General features: G+C 36.5%; 2 long non-coding RNA genes across 2 annotated transcripts in view; one reads left to right on the top strand and one right to left on the bottom strand.

Moving 5' to 3' along the window:
* Positions 1-3,693: 3,693 nt before the first annotated feature.
* LOC108535218 (uncharacterized) lies at positions 3,694-6,443 on the bottom strand. Its single transcript, XR_001887168.1, has 3 exons — positions 6,258-6,443; positions 5,043-5,208; positions 3,694-3,777 (listed from the first exon to the last, which is right to left on the bottom strand). It is a non-coding gene; the product is annotated as an uncharacterized LOC108535218 (long non-coding RNA).
* A 2,002-nt stretch (positions 6,444-8,445) lies between these two features.
* LOC108535217 (uncharacterized) overlaps positions 8,446-20,152 on the top strand; it is a 26,936-nt gene continuing 15,229 nt past the window's right edge. The window contains exons 1-2 of the long non-coding RNA XR_001887167.1: positions 8,446-8,553; positions 14,910-15,011. This is a non-coding gene — a long non-coding RNA (uncharacterized LOC108535217). The remainder of the gene's footprint in view (positions 8,554-14,909; positions 15,012-20,152) is intronic.

Genomic DNA, 20,152 nt, shown 5'->3' with positions numbered 1-20,152 from the left:
TTGAAGCAATATCAGGAGATCACTGACAAAAGGCAGAGCTGAGATTAGATGTTGAGGGTTATTGCCTTGCTATAGTCCCAAAGCTATGTGAAATGTCAGCTAATTGAAAATGGTAATTATTCTAAATAACAGCATAAACTGTTTCTTTCTAGGATATGTGTCGCTTTCAAATTAATAGCCATTGATCTGTTTTTTTTTTTTTTTTTTTTTTTTTTTTCCCTCCCACAATTCTTCTCTGTCCTTTTGTCCAATTATCTAGCCATCGGTCCTTGGGACAATACCCACTGCACCATTTATATTGAACATGGTTTAATGAGTTACCTGGTCTTCCTGTTTGCATAGACTGTAATAGGCCCATCCATCTGAGAGTCTGTCAGCCAGACTGAGATGTGTAACCTCTATGTATATTTAGTTTCTAAGTGTGAAGACTTTAAAATGAAAACCAAGTAATTGTGTTACAGTGGCCATTTGCATTTATTTCAGATACTGATCAGGAGGAGTCCTGTTAATCACAGGAGTAATAGATCTTCAAATTATGACCTACTGAGCAAGGTCATCCCATATGAGATGAATAGTACATATTCAAAATGCTCAGCTTGCTTCTAATGGGCAGAATGGCTTCCTAAGGCCGAACATATGTACTGGTATAATTTTTCAGACAAAAGAATTAAAATTCCTAAGTTTGCGATGGCTAAAAAAAAAAAAAAAAAAAAAAAAAACCCTTATCAAGTGGAAATTAGAAATACCCCCCCAGTTATTCCCGGTAGCTATAAAATGGAACTACAAGTACACTGTTGATTTGTAAACATTGAGTTACTTCAGAAAATATTTCAGAGTAACCTAATCCCAAGTCAAGATTCTCTATTGGAATTGTAGACAACCCAAAGATACTTGGGCTTGATCTGTTTTAACAAAGTGAAGAAGACAGGAAGAGTATGAGAAATTATTCAAATATATTCAGAAAAATATCTGCTGAGGTTAAAGACTGATATACAGTGATTACAGAAAAGTTATATTCCGTCCTTAGATCAAATCTTGCCACAAAATCATAAAACCAGTTTTCTTATGGAGTTTGAAGGAAATGAGCACAATGTCTTTCTAATTGTGCTAAAAATAGTACAGTTAGTACTTCCTCTCACTTTATTTTTAACTAGTGAATTGTAACCAGGAAGTATACTCACAAACTGTGGAGGCAAGGACGCAGGAACAAATTTAGCATTGACATGAAACAGTTGAAGATGGTGAATCTGACACAGTTAATAATGAGCAAATCCTGTTGTGTTCCACAATATTTAGGCACACTTATGCAAAAAATCATTTCAGGAAACCATGGCTTTATATCTGAGGAAGCAAAAGTGGAGGGAAAGGGCTTGGCAGTGAAGAACAACTTGTTCATGTCCCTTGTTAAAGTAATCCCACATAACCTTACTCCATTTCAAGCCAAGACTGTTTGGAATCTTACGTCCTGTTGCCACAAGAACTGAGCTCAATACTTTAGAGTCCCAAGCCCCATATCTGAGAGTGGGTAAAGGTATTTTTGGAAGAACACAGGCATCCTGTTTTGCATAATTCTCTCCTGCCTCCCCAGTTTGTCTGAGGGCTACTCTTTCTTCTTCCCTCTCGAGTGAAGGCAATTGACTGATGCTTAATTGTTATTTCTTTCTAAAATGGATAACATAAAACGAGGGCATTAGGATTCTTCCTTGAAACTCTTGTGTTTTTATAATAAAAGTGTCTGTAGCCAAAACCTGCCCTATGTAAATAAGTATCTGTTAACAATTACAAAAATAGTCATATGCATCTGTTTTGTGAACTCAATGAAGTCCCAGAAATCTTTTCAGTGCTCTGATACCTTGTAATAAAGGACCTCTAGAGGTTACTGAAATGAAAGCACGTGGAGTTACTGTAGCGGTGTGTTGTTATTGGGGAAAAGAAAACCAGCAGTCATTCACTGTAGAGCCTACATTGCTGTAACTGGTGTTGCCTAGTAAACTATCTGTCATGCAAAATGGTAAGTATTCAAAGTACCTGACATTTGTGATCATTGTAATAGTAAACTGTTGGCATTTAGTTTATTTTCCAAAGCCAGATCATTTGTACTTCTCTTGAATATTTTGGCTTTAGAAATTCGTTGTTGATACAGATAATTTATCTCCTTATTGCCCTGTTTCCCTTATTGCTGCCCTGCATTTAGCTGCAGTTTGCTTTAATTGAGTCATCCCCATGGTCATGGAGAATTTGTTCCGTATTTTGATTTTTAGCTATAATTTCATTGTGACTTGTTTATCTTGATAACTGAAATTATTGCATGAAGACCCAGTAGAGAAAAAATATTATGTGGGAAATTCATTCTTTAATAGTTAATATAAGCCTTCAGATGTTAAATGTCAAAGCCTGCAAGTTCTCTTCATCCTTAAAAGGCTTGTAAATAAGGACAGTTCAGTTGAAGAAACTATACTGTTAAAGTCAAATATTTTTAGAAATCAGCTTTGAGTCTTGGGGATTTAGAAATTTACATAAATGATCTGAATCTCAGCAAGCTCTAAATAAACAATAACTATTTGATGGGATAATTTAAAGAGAGCCTGCCATCATAGTGATCATTATCTGCAAAAGTGATAATTCACTAAAAAATTATGCCTAACTTTATAATAACTTAATATCACAGTGGTCATTTTTAATCAATAAACTGGAATATAATCGGATTGGGGAATATGTAAATCTGTGTCAGTTCAGTGAAACCTGCCAAGAGGAAGAGAAAAGATAAAAAGGTACAAATCATATTGGATTTGGGGGGAAAGCTTTAAAGAAATGTGGCTACACCTCTGCTTGTCATACTCAACATGGGACATAGAGAACCCCATCACAGTGCTTGAATTTATAGGAATCTATCCAGCAGCACTTTGTCCAACATTGGACCTTCCCAACAAAAAGAAATCTTATACTCTTGCTTCTTAGTATTTAAGATATGCATTATGTGCTTTTTATTTTTTTGTCCTATGAAAGAGTAGCTAATGGTGCTGGATTGAAGGCATATCTACTCTGCCTCTGACTAGCAATATGAAATTGGTTATGTTATTCGACCTCTCTACATTTCAGTTTCGGGAAATGAAGTGGACTAAGAATATCATCATTAGGCAATATGTACCTCCAATATTCTGTTATTATGTGGAGATGTCAAGTCTGTATTTGATTACACAAATCATAGTTCCAAAAGAGTTCAGAATGAGACATATAGAATTGAAAGTCCTTTTTATGTAGATACTAGTTAAAGCACAGGAATTAAATGGGTTTAAAATGCTTTATCTGCATATTGAAAAGAGTATAGGCTCAGGAAAGGGCCCAGGAACATACCATGATTGGGCCCAGGAGATGATAAGAGAGTTTCAGTGACTAAAGAGACACAAGGAGAGCATGGGGTTTCTGAAACCAGGAGAAGAAAACCTTTTTCATAGAAGCAAGCGATAAACTTCACTAAACACTTCCAAGACATTTTGGACAAGAACAGAAGAGTTATCTTTGGTTTTCATTGCATGTAGCTTACCAAAAGTTCATAAAGGCAGTGAAAATGAAAGCTCAATTAGAGTGGTCTGAGGAGGGAATCCAGGTGATGAAGTAGAGGATGCGACTATAGGTGGCTCTTTCTAGAAGTTTTATTTTAAGGGTAGCAGAGAACTGGAGTACAGCTGCAGATGTAGTTCCTCCTCCTCCCTGTCCTCCACCTCCAGTTTCTTTTTCTTTCCATGAGTGTAACAGAATGAAATTTAAGGCATAATCCTGTAGAAAGTAAGAAATTAATGATGTAGGAAGGAGATTGGATAATTCTCCAAAGTAAATAAATCCTCATGCTGCCAGGCAGTGGGCTCTAGCACACAAAGGGATTGACATCTGATAAGAATTGAGCTGTTTTATCCACATAACAATTATTTTTCAGAGAAAATCTAGTTGTAAAAATATAGCTGAAAACCAAAGACTAGCCCTATGTGTGTGTATGGTAACTTGTGATGTAAAATGCATTCCTCAGTATAGGTCCTGGTAAAAAATTTTAAAAGTAAAATATCTTGAGGGAACTAAAGTCAGAGGACAGCAGGATGAAGGATAATAATCAGAAAGATTACAAAGAATACAACGGCCAGGCATGCTGGTTCATGCCTGAAATCCCAGCGCTTTAAGAGCTAGAGCTGGGAGGATCACTTGAGGCCAGGAGTTTGAGACCAGCCTGGGAAACCTAGACCCCCATCTCTACAAAATAAAATAAAAGACTACAAAGTAGAAAATCAGAGTGAAACGGAATCTTCAGTAAAACAGTAGGGGATTTCAGCAAATAGTAACTGACTAACATCAGATGGTGCTAAGATTTGTATGGAGTTCAGTGCTGAGAGGTCTTTTTAACAAGCAATTTAAATGTGAACATTGCCTTGTTTACATAGCTCAAATAAAATGCAGTATAATGCACAGAAAACAAAAAAAGAGTAAAAAGCTTAAATAATCTTTGTTCTTAGGACAGTGTTTTTCAAATAAGGATTATGGTTCACTATTGGGTCATAACATAAAATATATTTCTTACTGTGGCTCCAAGAAAAAGAAAACCCAAGTTTAAGAAGGCTTAACAACAGAGTTTGCCTGTATCATATAAGAAGTCCTGAGTTCTGCATGTACTAAGAATAGCTCCATGGCCAGATACGTGTTAGAATTTTCATTTTGGAAAGGTCTTTTTTTCACATTTCTTGTCTCATGGTCACAAGATGACAGATGATCCCAGGCCTCATGTTTACATTCGAAGACTAAAAAATGCTGTGGTAGATAGAAAAAGCCCTTCCCCAGAGATGACTCCTGGGTCCTCATTCCCAGACCTGTGAATGTGTTGCCTTACATTGCAGGTGTACTCTGCAGATGTGATTAAATTAAGGATATTGAAATGAAGGGATTAACCTGCCTTACCTGGGTGAGTTCAGTGTAATTATAAGAGTTGAGTGAGCCAGGAGATTCAGAGAGGGAGTGTGACCATGGAAGCAGAATGATGTGGAGTGAGAAAGACTCACCTAGTGATTGCTGGTTTTCAGGAGGGAAGGGTATCATGAGCCAGGGCACACGAGTGGCCTCTTGAAGTTGGAAAAGGCAAAGGAACATATTCTCCCCTAGAATATCCAGATGATGTCACTCAGTGGGTTCTACTTCAGGCTTCTGACCTCCAGAACTGTAAGATCACTAATTTTTGTATTTTAAGACACCAAGCTTGTAACAATTTGTTGTAGCAGCAACGGAAAACTAACAAACATGTATGCACAAAAAGGGGGAAAGAGTTGTGCCAGTTGAGTTTGTCACCTTCTGGAAAGCAAAATCATTCACAGAAACCCTACTGAGCTTTCATTTGCTTACATCTCCCTTTCCAGAATTAGGCTGCATGACCACTATGGATCAACCACAAACCAAAAGATTTCAATTGTCATGGCACTGCTTAATTAGACAATTACAGTTCATCTCTTGGAACTGAGACAGGGGATCATTTCCTTTCTAAGGTCTGCTGAACTCTCATTAGCTGGAAAAAAAATCAAATTCTATTGGGAGAGAAGGAGGGGTTGAAGACAAGTGGATTTTAATACCTAGCTGATGTTGGGAGGCTAAGTATAAAAAGATATTCTGTGGCCGGGCATGGTGGCTCACACCTGTAAACCCTGAGGTGGGTGGATCACCTGAGGTCAGGAGTTTGAGATCAGCCTCGCCAATATGGGGAAACCACATCTCCACTAAAAATACAAACAATTAGCCCGGTGTGGGGGTGGGCACCTGTAATCCCAGGTACTTGGGAGGCTGAGGCAGGAGAATCGCTTGAACCCAGGAGGCAGAGGTTGCAGTGAGCCGAGATTGTGCCATTGCACTCCAGCCTGGGCAACAAGGACAGAACTCCACCTCAAAAAAAAAAAAAAAAAAAAATCCTGATGTTGGATGTGTAGCAGCTTGTGCCTGGCGCAAGTCTCACTGTTTCCTTTCAAAAATACGTTTCAAATTTGTCTTAGGTCCACAACCACCATTCTGTTTTAATCTAACAACATCTCTCTTTTGAATTACTTAAATGACCAGTTAATTCTCCTCCTGAAAGCTATTTTGCTTCCCACTCACCCCTATCTTATTTTTTGTTCTATTAGGCAGCCAGAAGAATCTCCTAAAAATTTAAGTTGTCCATTCTCTGCTCTTTATACTACCTAACCACTTCTTGTTGAAGTTAGGATTAAGTTCAAAATCCTTAAGTGATTTACCTCTTTTGCAACATTGCTTGTAGAGTAAAAGATTCTTTAACACCATTCTTCTTTCCAGTTTTGGCCAGGTTTTTCCCCCCATTAAATACTACTATTTATATAATTAAATTTTAGTTTATGCACCGATTTGAATGAATACTTGATAAATGTCTCTACTTCTAAATTATAACTTCTGTTAGAATGGAAGTCAGGTGCACTTTTACCCACTATTGTATTGCACTTAAACAGGAACTGTTGAGTGGGCGAATAATTAATAAAGTGAGCAAATAGTTCTCATTGTTAAGAACATTCTAAATCAGTAGGAAGAAAGAATGAGTAATTGTAGTTATGCCTTGCTTAATGACGGGGATACTGTATTAGTCTGTTCTCATACTGCTAATAAAGACATACCTGAGACTAGGTAATTTATAAAGGAAAGAGGTTTAATGGACTCACAGTTCCACATGGCTGAGGAGGCCTCACAATCATGGCAGAAGGCAAAGGAGAAGCAAAGTCATGTCTTACATGGCAGCAGGCAGGAGAAGCTTGTGCAGGGGAACTCCCATTTATAAAACCATCAGATGGATCTGAGACTTACTATCACGAAAACAGCATGGGGGAAACCGCCCCCATGATTCAAATATCTCCACCTGGCCTTGCCCTTGACATGTAGAGATTATTACAATTGAAGGTAAAATTTGGGTGAGGACACAGCCAAACCATATCAGACACATTCTGAGAAATGCATGTTTCTGTGATTTCATAATTGTGTGAACATCACGAGCATACTTACACCAACCTAGATGATACAGCCCGCTCCCCACCTAAGGCTACATGGTGGAGCCTTTTGCTCCCAGGCTCCAAACCTGTATGGCCTGTTACTGTACTGAATAGTGTAGGCAATTGTAACACAATGGTAAGTATTTATGTCTCTAAACATAGAGAAGATACTATAAAAGTACAGTGTAAAAGATAAAAAATGGTACACCTTATAGGAAAATTACCATGAATGAAGCTTTCAGGCCAAAAAGCTACTGTGGGTGAGTGAGTGGTAAGTGAATGTGAAGGCCTAGAAAATTACTGTAAACTACTGTAGACTTTATAAATACTGTACACTTAGAATACCCAACAATTATTAAAATTATTTCTTTTTCTTTAATAATAAATTTACTTTAACTTTCTGTAATTTTTTACTTTATAACTTTGTTTTTTAACATTTTGACTCTTCTATAATAAATGTAGCTTAAAACACATTGTACAGTTGTACATAATTTTTTTGTTATATTCTTATTCTAAAGCTTTTATCTAGTTTTTTTTTTTTTCCTTTTTTATTAAAAAAGACACAAACACACATTTAGTCTTCCTGGGCACTATGGTTAATATCTGTAATCCCAGCACTCTGGGAGGTCAAGGTGGGAAAAGGCCTCCTCCTGAGGCCTCCTCCTCTTGAAGCCAGGAATTTGAGACAAACCAGGGCAACATAGCAAAACCTTATCTCTAGAAAACATTTAAAATAACTGGCCAGGTATGCTGGCATGCACATGTGGTCATAACTGCTCAGGAAGCTGAGGTGGGAGGATTGCTTGAGCCCAAGAGTTTATGGCTACAGTGAGCCATGATCACTCCACTGCCCTTCAGCCTGAGCAACACAGCGATACCCTGTCTCAGTACATACAACCAGTATGACTGGCAGCTCAGTAGGTTTGTCTACATCAGCATCACTGTAAACATGTGAGTAGTGCATTGTGCTCTGACATCACAATGGCTTTATCACCAGGCAATAGGAATCTTTCACTTCCTTTGTTGACTGAAATGTGCTTATGCAGCACATATATAATAAAAATGATAAAAGGCTACTCCAGAAGGGCAGACAACATGTGAGTTTGGACCATTATAGGTCAGATGTGCCTTGAATAGAATAATAGAATTTTTTTTTTTTTCTTTTTGAGACAGAGTCTCCCTCTGTCACCCAGGCTAGAGTGTAGTGGCACAATCTTGGCTCACTGCAACCTCTGCCTCCCAGGTTCAAACAATTCTCCTGCCTCAGTCTCCCGAGTAGCTGGGACTGCAGGCACGTGCCACCACACCCGGCTAATTTTTTTTGTATTTTTAGTAGAGATGGGTTTCACCAGTTGACCAAGCTGGTCTCCAACTCCAGACCTCAAGTGATCCACCTGCCTCGGCCTCCGAAAGTGCCAGGATTACAGGTGTGAGTCACCGCCCCAGCTTTGAATAGAGATTTGAAGGAAAGATGCAGCCAAGGGGATGCTGGCAAGTGAAACAATCCACATTTAAAGGTTAGAGGGATGAAATTGAAGTAAGTACTGGAAGTCTGATGGAGGCAAGTCTGTGGAAAGTTTCAAACACTATAAACCTGTGCAAATAAATTATCTTCAATTTTTATAATTTGTTTTTAAGCAATGTGTTTTCTGAATATATGAGTGATGTAAGCTTAATGGTATTATAGGAAGTTGACATTTCAGGCAGTCTTACCAAATAATGTTATTAATTCAGCATCTGTTAAACAAATATTTTTGAGTGCTAATTGCCAGACTCCAAAATAATAGGCAGAGAAAATAAGGTGAGCACAAAACAAAGGCATAGCCTTTGCTCTCATAGAAAAGTCTTTTCTCTAATTTTAAATGTATTTTGTCTTTAAGATAACATCACAAGTTCATCAAGAGTAGAAAAAAATCACTTTCTTGTATTTCTTCTATTTCAATCACAGTCCATATGGCGAAATTAGGCAAACTGTAATTGAGCAATAAACCCCAAGTTGATTGATTAATGGAATGATCAGGAAACCTTGACTGTCATTCCACTTTGGATCATTACAGCCCTACTTTACAGTAGGTGGGTAAGATTAGAAAAGATATTTAGGCCGGGTACAGTGGGACATGCCTGTAATCCCAGCACTTTGGGAGGCCAAGGTGGGTGGATCACCTGAGGTCAGGAGCTTGAGACCAGCCTGACCAACATGGTGAAACCCTGTCTCTACTAAATTAGCCGGATTTAGTGGTGGAAACCTTTAATTCCAGCTACTCTGGAGACCGAGGCAGGAGAATCGCTTGAATCTAGGAGGCAGAGGTGGCAGTGAGCTGAGATGGCGCCATTGCACTCCAGTCTGGGCGACAAGAGCGAAACTCTGTCTCAAATACAATAAAAGAGATATTTAAAAATTATGTAGTTAGATTGACTAATGCCAGCAGCTATGGATCGTTCAGGCTGAAAACTTCCCTTGGAGGTCTTAATGATCCAGATTTCCTTATTAATAAATGCAACTGTCACATGCTCCATCACCTTCTGTATTGTCTCCCTAAAGCTTGACTGTCTTTTTTTATACTGGAATTTATCAGTATCATCAAAACATTTAGTGCTGGTTAAAATGATAGCCCCTGACTTAAATATATGGGCTGTCAGGCAAAATTGACGGATCTCAGTGACAACAAAGCTTATTCTAGCCCGACCTTCACCGAAAAATACACCGAGAAATGATATTTCTATCCTCTTATCTTCAGATCAAGCTTTTATCTGTTGGCATCGTTGTCATTATATGTGGTATAATCACAGTGATTCTGATTTAAATTTTGTAAAGTAGAAACCACATCGAACTAGCTTCCCAAAGTGTGATATAATTTTTTAAATAAAGAGGAAAACATTCTAGACATTTCCAGCTCCTTAAAAATAGTGTGTTTGATTTGTTGACATAGGGAACTGGAAAGTGGGGTAAATTGAAAACTAATAGAGTTTTAGTTTCTAACACTCATATCAACTGTAAATTTGTCTTTTTGACAATTTGGAAGTCCTTGATTGTATTTCTATGAAAGGAAATCATAAGAATGAGAAGGTAAAGATCACTTTTGAATTCCTAATGTGAATCGTGCTCTACTGTCCAAAAAAATAGCCACATGTGGCTTTTTAGATTTAAAGTTAATTAAAATTAAAATGTAAAATTCAATTCCTCAGTCACATCAGCCACATTTCATGTGATTCGTGGTCACGTGGCTAGTGGCTACTGGAGTACATAACACAGGGGACAGGGATTTTTTTTTCCTTTTTTTTTTTTTTTTTTTTTTTTTTTTTTTGAGATGGAGTCTCGCTCTATTGCCTAGACTGGACTGCAGAGGCAACATCTCGGCTCACTGTAACCTCGGCTTACTGGATTCAAGAGATTCTCCTGTTTCAGCCTCTCAACTAGCTGGGATTATAGCCGCCCACCACCATGCCTGGTTTAATTTTTGTATTTTTAGTAGAGATGGGGTTTCATCATGTTGGCCAGGCTGGGCTCGAAGTCCTGATCTCAGGTGGTCTGACCACATCAGCCTCCCAAAGTGCTGGGATTTCAGCTGTGAGCTGCAGCGATTGGCCAGGGAATTTTTGTTATCTTAGAAAACCCTACGGAGGGTGCTGCTTCCCTGTATTTGCATGTAGGTTCATTAGCTCCACGCAGTTAACAGAATGTTTTCAGGAGGAGGAGAATTCGCTAAGGTGAGAAACTGGTTTTTCTCAGGAGACTCTTTGGACAAATGGCAACCATGTTATTTAGTGAGAGTGACCACAAATGGAGCCCTATACAACTGTCATTGGCACTGTCTGCAGGGAACTTATAACCAGGAGACTATTGCTGTTCTTAGTTGTGTCTAAAATTGCATTGTTATGATTCACCACAGGCATGTCGTGATGTACCATGTGCCTTTTGAGATGGGATAATATTTATCTACAAGATGGTATGATTATAGGATTGACTACTTCTCCTACAAGTAAGCCTCAGTATATTTCAAAGAATAGAAAACTTTCTGCATCCCAGAAAGCAATGATTTTTATCATTCAACAGTGGAAGTGGTTATTTTCAAACTATTTAAGTGCTGCACATGATCCCAAAGTTTATCTTGAAATTAGTTACTGCACTGAGACACAGTTCTGTGAGAAATGGAAGTAAATTTTAAGTGATCCCACCTCAGGCTAAGTAGCTTGCTCAGAGTTGTGAAACAAACGTCCCTGTACTTCGATGCTTTTCTGTGAAGAAAGTAATGATTATAAATACGGACTATATATAAAAATAGTAAAAAAAAAAAAAATCCTATTACGGGTCAGGAGAGCAGATCCCTTTGATGAGAAGAGGTAAGGATTAGTGAAGAGGTAAGGAAAGAAATGTGAAGGGAATTATCAGGATGGATAAATTTGTGTTTCTTAATAAGGGTGTTTATGTGCAATTTTTGAAGTCATCAGACTGTATACTTACAATATTTGCTCTTTTCTTCATGTTATACCTCAGTACAAATGTAAACATATGCATGAACGTACATAGCCAGATATGTATGTGCCTGTGTGTGTGTGTCTGTACCGGCATATAAGTTTATAAATTTAGTCCAGTATCAAAACTCAGTGGAAACTCATTTTTTTCTAATGTGGCTGTGACTAATTATTTAAGGATAGCAAACTTATTAAACAGTCCAAAATCTTTCAAACCAATGTAAATCAAAGCATAATATTATTGAAAGACTTAAATTTATGCATCACTTTTCTGTGATGGAATGCTAAGTAGATCCTATGCAATGCTTACTTCAGATCCACTTCATTTCCAAAGTGCCACTGAAGCATAAGTTAATTAAATTATATAGATTCTAGGCAGTGATGGGAAAAGTAATATTTGATTAAGTGCATGTTCCTGCAAAAATCCCTCCATTACCATACGTGCTGATACATCAGCTGCTTAACTGCTGGCATTTTTAATCTCTCCAAAAGGAAGACATATTTAAGTAGGTTAGTTATTCCTTGACTTGTGAAGTGCTATCATTTTTGTTGTTTGCTAATAGTTCTGCAGGGCAGAATTCATTCAAAGCCAGACAGGAAATGCAATGACTTAAAACCTGGCATTTACAGTGCATATGCTCAGAATTCACAGTAATACTGTGTCATACATGGTGGTTTCTTGCAGGCATTGCATTTCTCTTGATTCATGATAATGTTTGAGGCTTTGAAAGTGAAATTGGCTAAAATTAATTCTACTTGTGAAACTGCCCCCTGGAAAACTGTTCATGCCTATGTGTATCAATGCACTAATGTAGCAATAGCATTTAAAGGCTTGACAATAAAGGCAGTTACTAACAAACAAAACATTAGAAATGGCTTTTTTAACAAGTAAATTTCAGGGGAATGCCTTCAAGTTTAGACAGAATTATGTACAAGTTCCCAGACGTTCATATAAATATTAATATATCAGTTATTTTCTATTCAACTCATTTATGGACAAATCAGCACACTAATAATTTAATCAAGCTTTTGGTCTCTTTCTTTTTGACAATACATTGCATCATGGAGTAAAGAAAGAATGTGAAATTTAATGTGGCTAGTCTACTGCTAAACTCTGATGAGATGACACAGGATAATGATTTAACCACCAAACTAAGAAAAATCCTTCATTTTCATGTACATTTTACTTACCTATGTCCGTTCACTTACCTAATGATCCTATACATATTTATCAAGTATTAGTATGTGCAAGGCTATATCCTTGTTGCTGGAGATACATCTTGTGACTTACCAATTCTCTGTCCTCATGGAGTTTCTATTCTAATGGGGAAACGGAATACTGACAGAAAACAAACCAGTAAATATATCATGTGTCAGATATTGATGACGTATATGGAGAAGAATTAAGCAAGGTAATTTGGATAAAAAGTGTGAGATGAGATGGAGTGTTGGTGTTGTTATTTTAGCTGAGGTATATGGACAGGATTACTGGAAAGGTGGTATTGGATTAGATAACTGAATGAAGTGAGAGATACCCACATGGATACCTGAGGCAGGGCTGCTCTCAGAAACTCACCTAGAGCTTGCCGTTACTACTTTCAGAAGACCTCAGAATATTTACTTTCTCCACATTCCAGTATGGGTGAAGAAATATCACCATGTTATTTTGTTTGTCTGGACACCCAAAATATCTATAGTAGTTGGAGGTACAGACAGAGCTGGGACTAAGGCTTGATTCACCCATTCATAAGCCAGGAAGGAACTCTTGGTTGAATGTAAAAAACAAAAAATATGGTCATATTTCAAACAGAAAAACCATCAGCTTCTAAAAGGATAAAATGTAGAGCAAGTTTCTTGGCAGGATTTTAAATGATTTTGTGGAACTTCATTATGACATATTTACCCCTAAACATTATATGTAAGTTTTATTTTAACATGTGATTCTTCCTCTTAGAATGTCTGTTTACATATTCTTCTTGTGCATTTTTAAAAATTTATCTATAATGTGCAGTTAAACTTTTCAATGCATTGTTTCCTGAAAATTCCAAGCTGAATTGTTCATGATTCTTCGTGAATTATTAGGTCGGTGCAAAAATTGCGGATTTTGCCATTAAAAGTAAAGCAATTACGTTTGTATCAGCCTGGTCCCAAGCAATCTCCAGTTATCCTCTAGATTCTGCCACTTTTCACTGTATTATTGTATCTGTTTTTTTTCACTAAGAGAAATAATTTTTAGTGTCCTTAATGTTTAATTTAGTGTTGTGCATATTTTAAAATCTTAATGTTTTCCAAATAAATAAATGAACACATGATTAACTTATGGGTAGAAAAATATATGAAACCTCATCAAAAATGATGTGTCTGTAATCAGTATCCCTGCTATACATTGTAGAGGAACATTAAGTATCCACCCAGCGTTGAGAGTTGGAAGACTGGCTCTGTCACTTAATGGTTGTGTAATAGTAAACATTTCAGTAAGCCTCAGTATCCTGAGTTCTAAAATAAACATATCAATGGTATTTGTCCCTGTGGTCTGCTGGGTCACAGTGACTAACATATGTAAAAGATATAAAAGTGCTTTGTAAATTTTAAAGTGTTTTCACCTCTTCATTTTATGGCTAATTCTAACATTATCTATATTTGAAAACATAGGGACGTAGGAAGGAATTAACCATGTAACAGATAATGAACCAAAATTTGTCAAAACAATTGACTGAAAAGATACATTGGGTTGAATCTATACTAGTATAAATAGTAGTTCAGTAAATCCAAGCTGATTATCAGAGGCAAGAAATCTACAGTGGAAATCTTTGTACTTAACATGAAAGAAACCTTGCAAAATTTACACAGGAATAACTGTCACCTCCATCACATGTAGGGGGTACAGAATGAGGCAGAACAAAGACAGATACCTATAGAAATGGAGAAGGACTCAGATGGTCTCGTTACTGTATGGAACCAAGTTTCTGCTTAGTGACAAATCAGAAATGTATTATATTTTCATGTCAGGAGATGTGTACTCAACTGCTGATTATTTCAGGATTAAACCTATGCTAATGGTTTACTATCAGATCCATGTTAATTAAAAATTTAAACTTGAAAATGATTCTGAGGTGTCTTTGATATGTGAAGTGGTATTTTAATTTGTTTTGAAACAGTCTCCATAATTACAAGAAATACAGAAAAAAAGATGTTATTGTTTTAGTCTTCAAGTCCACAAAAATAGGGCCTGATAAAGAAACAGAAGAACCAGAATTATTTTACATAATTCAGTCAACTTTTTGATACACTTGTAAAATTACTATATTTTAGAAATGTGCAATTAATAGGCATTTTCATGTTTTATACACATGTTAAGATTGGTAGTTTTTGTTTTTATGCTGTAGAAACATATTTGATCAATATTTTCTCTTGTTAAAGCAAAGAGATTTTCTCAACACATCGGCAGCATGTTCTTCACACTCATTTGGTCAGGAGATTTTTGTGAATAAATGGGACTCCAGTTTAACATGATAATAGAATGTAAGTATTAGTGCACTTGGCCAACCATGTAGATTATCCACTTGAGCATTTTGACTCTGATAAGCAACAAGAAATATATTGTCGAACGTACTGTCTTCTACCTGAATATTACTCTAAAAATTAAGCAGTACATGCCCAAACTGTTGATTTTTTTTTTTTTTTGGACTACTCCAAATTCAGACTGTATCAATTCTGACTAGAAAACCAAACCTCATAAAATTATTATACTATGTCAAGTAATATTTCTTTCTATTTGCCCTCAGTTTTCTTCTGTCTTGGTTCAAAGGAGATTCTTGTTAACTGAATTCAGTTGAAATATATCCTTAGTCTTCATAATTGCAGAATCATTCCTTCTTCAACTTCACAGTTTTTTCTCTTTTCGGCCTAGAGTCTATATTATTTAAACTTGTCCTCAAAAGGCCGACTGTCCCTGTGATGTTTTCTGCATGCTGTGATCTGGACCTACAAACCTTTGGTTTTATCTTTCTTGTACAACAATACTATACAGAAGAAGCAGGTATATAGACTCAGTATTTTGCAGAAGAAAAGTATTTTGTGTGTGTATGTGTTTTAACAAATTATATAGATTGCTAATGATGTCAATGTTGTGTTTTTTAATTAAAAATATTAAGACCATTTTGAATAGAGTAACACATTAATTTTCTTTAGAACATAACTCCCTAAACCATAAAAATGTCCCGCTAAATATGTAATCAAAGAGATTATATTATAGTCAAAAAAGTAAAGCTAGAACAATCAAATAAACACAATGCTAGGGTGGAAAGCCATGTGAATAAAAATGAATATTCATGAACTTGTTGAATCTTGAAACAATTTTAGCATCTCAGAAATAAAGGAAATTTGCCTATTTTATAAATGCCATGCCTATAATCTCCAACTGTTGTCCAGTCAATTATTTGTATCTACCAGTGACTGTCTCAAAGTTCTCCTTGACTTCTTATCAGGGAGATAGGGAATAATTTTTTTCCGTCTGATAGTTGTGGAACAAAGCAGCCTCACCCCGAGGCTGACTTCAGTATGTCAAACAAATGGCTGTTCTCTCACAAATAAATGACAATAAGCCTGTTGGTTGCCGTCTGAATTCACACTGATGGGGCTCCCTTCCAGGGCCCTGAGTGTGCAGCTGTTCCTTCTTAACGCAGACTCAACAGGTTCATGACATTATTTTTTAATAGAGTTTCTGCAGAAATTATGTTTTAAAAATTCTCTTCTGCATGAGATATGTTTGATTCTCATATATTGAAATGTACACATTAATTTAAAATTAGAACTTTTCAGTATTAAAGAGGGACAGACATTAAATATTGTACATTATATACGTTGACAGGAACAATCATATTTGGAGAACTTAGAAGATACCATTTGTATGCATATCATTTTAAGAGATAACAGGGAGGGAGGGAACACTTCTTTTTTAAAAACCACTGTGAAGTGATCAGTATTAATAGGATTTAATAGAATAGAATTTGTTGCTCCTTATCTACTTTAGTGTTGACTATTTGCACATTCAACTGCTCTCATTGAAGTAGTGGGAACGATAATATTTCATTTGTGGGGTTAACCGCAGTAGCAGGTTTTGGTTGACAGGAAGAGCTAGGAAAAAAAAAAAAAAGATATAGAAAGAGGGAGATTTGGTCCTTAGTCTCAAGGTCTGTTTGTCTTCAAGATATCTTGCCATCTTGGTTGTGTTCAGAGTTGAGTAATTCCTAATTTAACTAAATCTTATTTTTCTTTTTCAACGAGACACTGGAGGCATAGAGACATTGTAATTGAGACTTTACTGAAACAGAGGCTTTGGATTCAGAAAGATCCAGACGTGGCACGCCACGTGGTGCTAGCAATTCCACAAGTCACTTCCAGTCTGAATCTTGATACCCTCACCTGCAATGTGGGAGTAATAATTCAGACTATTGCTTCAAAGACCAAATTATATGACTGATGAGATATCAAGGACATTGTCTGTTATATACTATGAACTTAATGTTGATGTAAATGTACATTGTTTCTCTTGTGTCCTTAGAAAATACCAAAATGTAATGCTTTCACAATTCACATATAGACATTTAGTAATGAAGAACGTGAATTTGCAGGACACTGGACTTTAAAAGAATTACCTTTTTTTTTTTCCTTTTATGTCGGCTCACTGCAAGCTCCGCCTCCCGTGTTCACGCCATTCTTCTGCCTCAGCCTCCCGAATAACTGGGACTACAGGCGCCCACCCCCCCCCCCCCCCCCACCTCGCCCCGCTAATTTTTTATATTTTAGTAGAGAAGGGGTTTCCCTGTGAAGCAGGATGATCTCGATCTCCTGACCTCGTGATCCGCCCGCCTCGGCCTCCCAAAGTGCTGGGATTACAGGCCTGAGCCACCGTACCTCGCCAAGAATTACTTTTAAATCTACCACCTTCTACTTTTGCAGTTCTTCAACTGTTTTTTTCTCATTCTTGAAATCATCAAACTTTCTTTGCTCTGATTCCCAGGATTGTACAAATTGTACTTATCAACTTATTTGCAAATTTTTCTTCTTTTCATATTCTAAGTTTTCTTTTCAAAACATGCATAAATCATATATATGAAGTAATTGCAGATCTATCTAAAATTATTTTCCAACAGTAGTTCTCTTAGCCCCTAAAACACATACTGTAATTGTTTATTTTAAATTATTTTTAATATTTTGACTTTATAGGGAATGCCTCTGTGCCTCTGCTTCTCACTGGAAAAAAAGGTTTGGTTACACTAAAATTACTGAATTGTGTGTGCATTTACCAAGAAGTCTTGAAGACAGACCCTGGTATTCAGGATTTAATCTTCCTCTTTTCCTACATGTTTTATTTTCCTTTCTTCCTACCTATCAACTAAAATCTATTATTGTAGTTAACCCCACCAATTAAACATTATTATTCTTGTATTATACCGTTTATTTTTTTTTAATTTTTGTGAGATACTTAAAATTTCTACCTTCACTATTCCTTCTTGTATCTCAGATTTTCCATTTGAGATATTTTGCTTCTTTAAGAGTCCACTTAGTTCTTGTTTTCAGGAAGTAACATTTCTTGGTTATTGTGTCAAGATGTCTTTTTCTCAAACTTGTTCTGAATTCATTAGTCTAGGCAAGTAACTTCCTCTCAGCACGTTGAAAATAATATTACAGTGCCTATGTCATTATGGACAAAAGAAAATCTGTTTTTAAGTAATACTGTTTTGTAGATGATCTGTCTTTCCTCTCTGGCTTCTTTTAAATGTGCTCTTCATCTTTGATATTTTGAAGTTTACTGAACTAAGTTAGTTTGGGGAGTTGGAGGTAAATCTCTTAGCTTTGCTTTCTGCTGGTACTTTCAATTACAATGATTTCTTTTCCTCCCCTATTTGGTGACTTTATATTGTGAATTCATACCTAGCAGCATACCGTATGGGAATCCTAAGTGACTTTTGATTGACTATATTTTTATCCACAGAAAATATTTTAATTTTATTCTGAATGGTATTGGGATATGCTGCCAGTCTGGAACCACTTTAATTTGATTCCTCAGACTGAGAAGTTCAGATGTAGGGGTGATGGAAACTCCATAACCCAGAAAGATGAAACAACAGGCCTATCATTACAAACTTTAAGAGAGACTCCCCCCCCCTCTCTCCCTCCTCCGCTCTCCCCTCCTACAGAGAGAAGAGAACAGATTCTAAGAGATGTCTTCATTGGTTCCTTTTGTAGACGGGCAGTTTTGTTTTGTTTTGTTTTAATCCCCTATTTATGCCTTTACTGAAATTATAATACTTAAAACTGTCTTCACATTATTCATGAATCTGCAGTTGAGAGTCTGTTGTTGAGCCAGTGTAAACCCCAGCCTCTCATTTCTCTTCAGTTCCATTTGTCTAAATATTCTTGATCCCAGGTACCCGCTTGAAATTTAGAGTTAGAGGAATTGAAAGTTACACTAACTCTAAAGGTTTGCTTTTCAACAATTTTTTTTTTTAAATTTTACCTTTATTTTAAAGTTACGTATCTCTTGAATGTTCTTGTATTTTCTCTTGAACTCTACAATGAACTAGCATGTATTTAGTTATGGTTTTCCCACATTTGAGTGTTTTCTGTCAATGGAGGGCTTATCTGAATTCCTAATCCTCCACATTGCAGGTGGGAATGCTGCAAATTCTTTTAAAACTTGTACAGCTCTTTTATAATTCAAATGTAATTATTGATCATTTGTGTTTCAAAAATGAAAATTTATCATAAATTACATGAGTATCATGAACTATCATGGACTCAAAATCAATTTGTAATAGCAATGAATCATAGGAGGACAAGTTCAAACTTTAGAAATATAAAATGGCAAATTTTAAAATGGCATTTATATTCTAAAGCTGGGATTTTAAATGTTACTGAAAGTTATTTCTTAGATATAAAACCTCTGACAAGATAATTTTGAAACCAGATGCACAAAACGTATCAATTTCATAGACTGCAAAATTGCAGATAAAGTTTTTTGTCATAACAATTTACTCGATGTTTCCAATTTGAAAAGATAAAACAAAGAAGTATTGAGAAATATACAGTATGTGTCACTCTGTAGATTTTTGTCAAAATGCAAGGTAAATCAGGACCTAAAGAATAAGTACCTCATCTGCTTGCCCTGGGTACTTCCATGAAAATGAAAACAAATAAATGCAAAATGAGGAGAACGTTTGCCATAAAAACAAAAGGGAGCAGGTATACTTTGATAGCAACTTCGTGTTACTAGCAATCATACTAGTCTTAGGTGTGGATTGACAACCAAATTCACAGAACTCAGTACCGCCAGCACAAAACTTACCAAGCTTTAAGAAAAGACCCAGGACAGGAAATACACAGCATGCACACAGAGGAGAGGTCTCATGAGTTCCCCGCTCAGTCATTTGTAACTCAGGACATGCGTTCAAGAGAAGAGGCTGAGTTAGCATGGTCAATCCGATATCCCTTTGTTACAGGTGGCAAATCCCTGCAGGTCTCCCACAACCTCAATTCTTGTTGCCTCCCCAGAAGAAAGAATTCAACTGAGGGGCATAGGGCAGAGTGACACAGTGAGGCAAGTTTTAAGCAAAAGTGAAAGTGTATTAAAAAGTTTAAATTCCTTGTAGATTCTGGAT

The sequence above is a fragment of the Rhinopithecus bieti genome, unplaced genomic scaffold (assembly GCF_001698545.2).
Source record: "Rhinopithecus bieti isolate Rb0 unplaced genomic scaffold, ASM169854v2 scaffold_12925, whole genome shotgun sequence".
Classification (NCBI taxonomy): domain Eukaryota; kingdom Metazoa; phylum Chordata; class Mammalia; order Primates; family Cercopithecidae; genus Rhinopithecus; species Rhinopithecus bieti.
The sequence above is the reverse complement of the archived record's forward strand: the minus strand, read 5'-3'. Positions and strand labels throughout refer to the sequence as shown.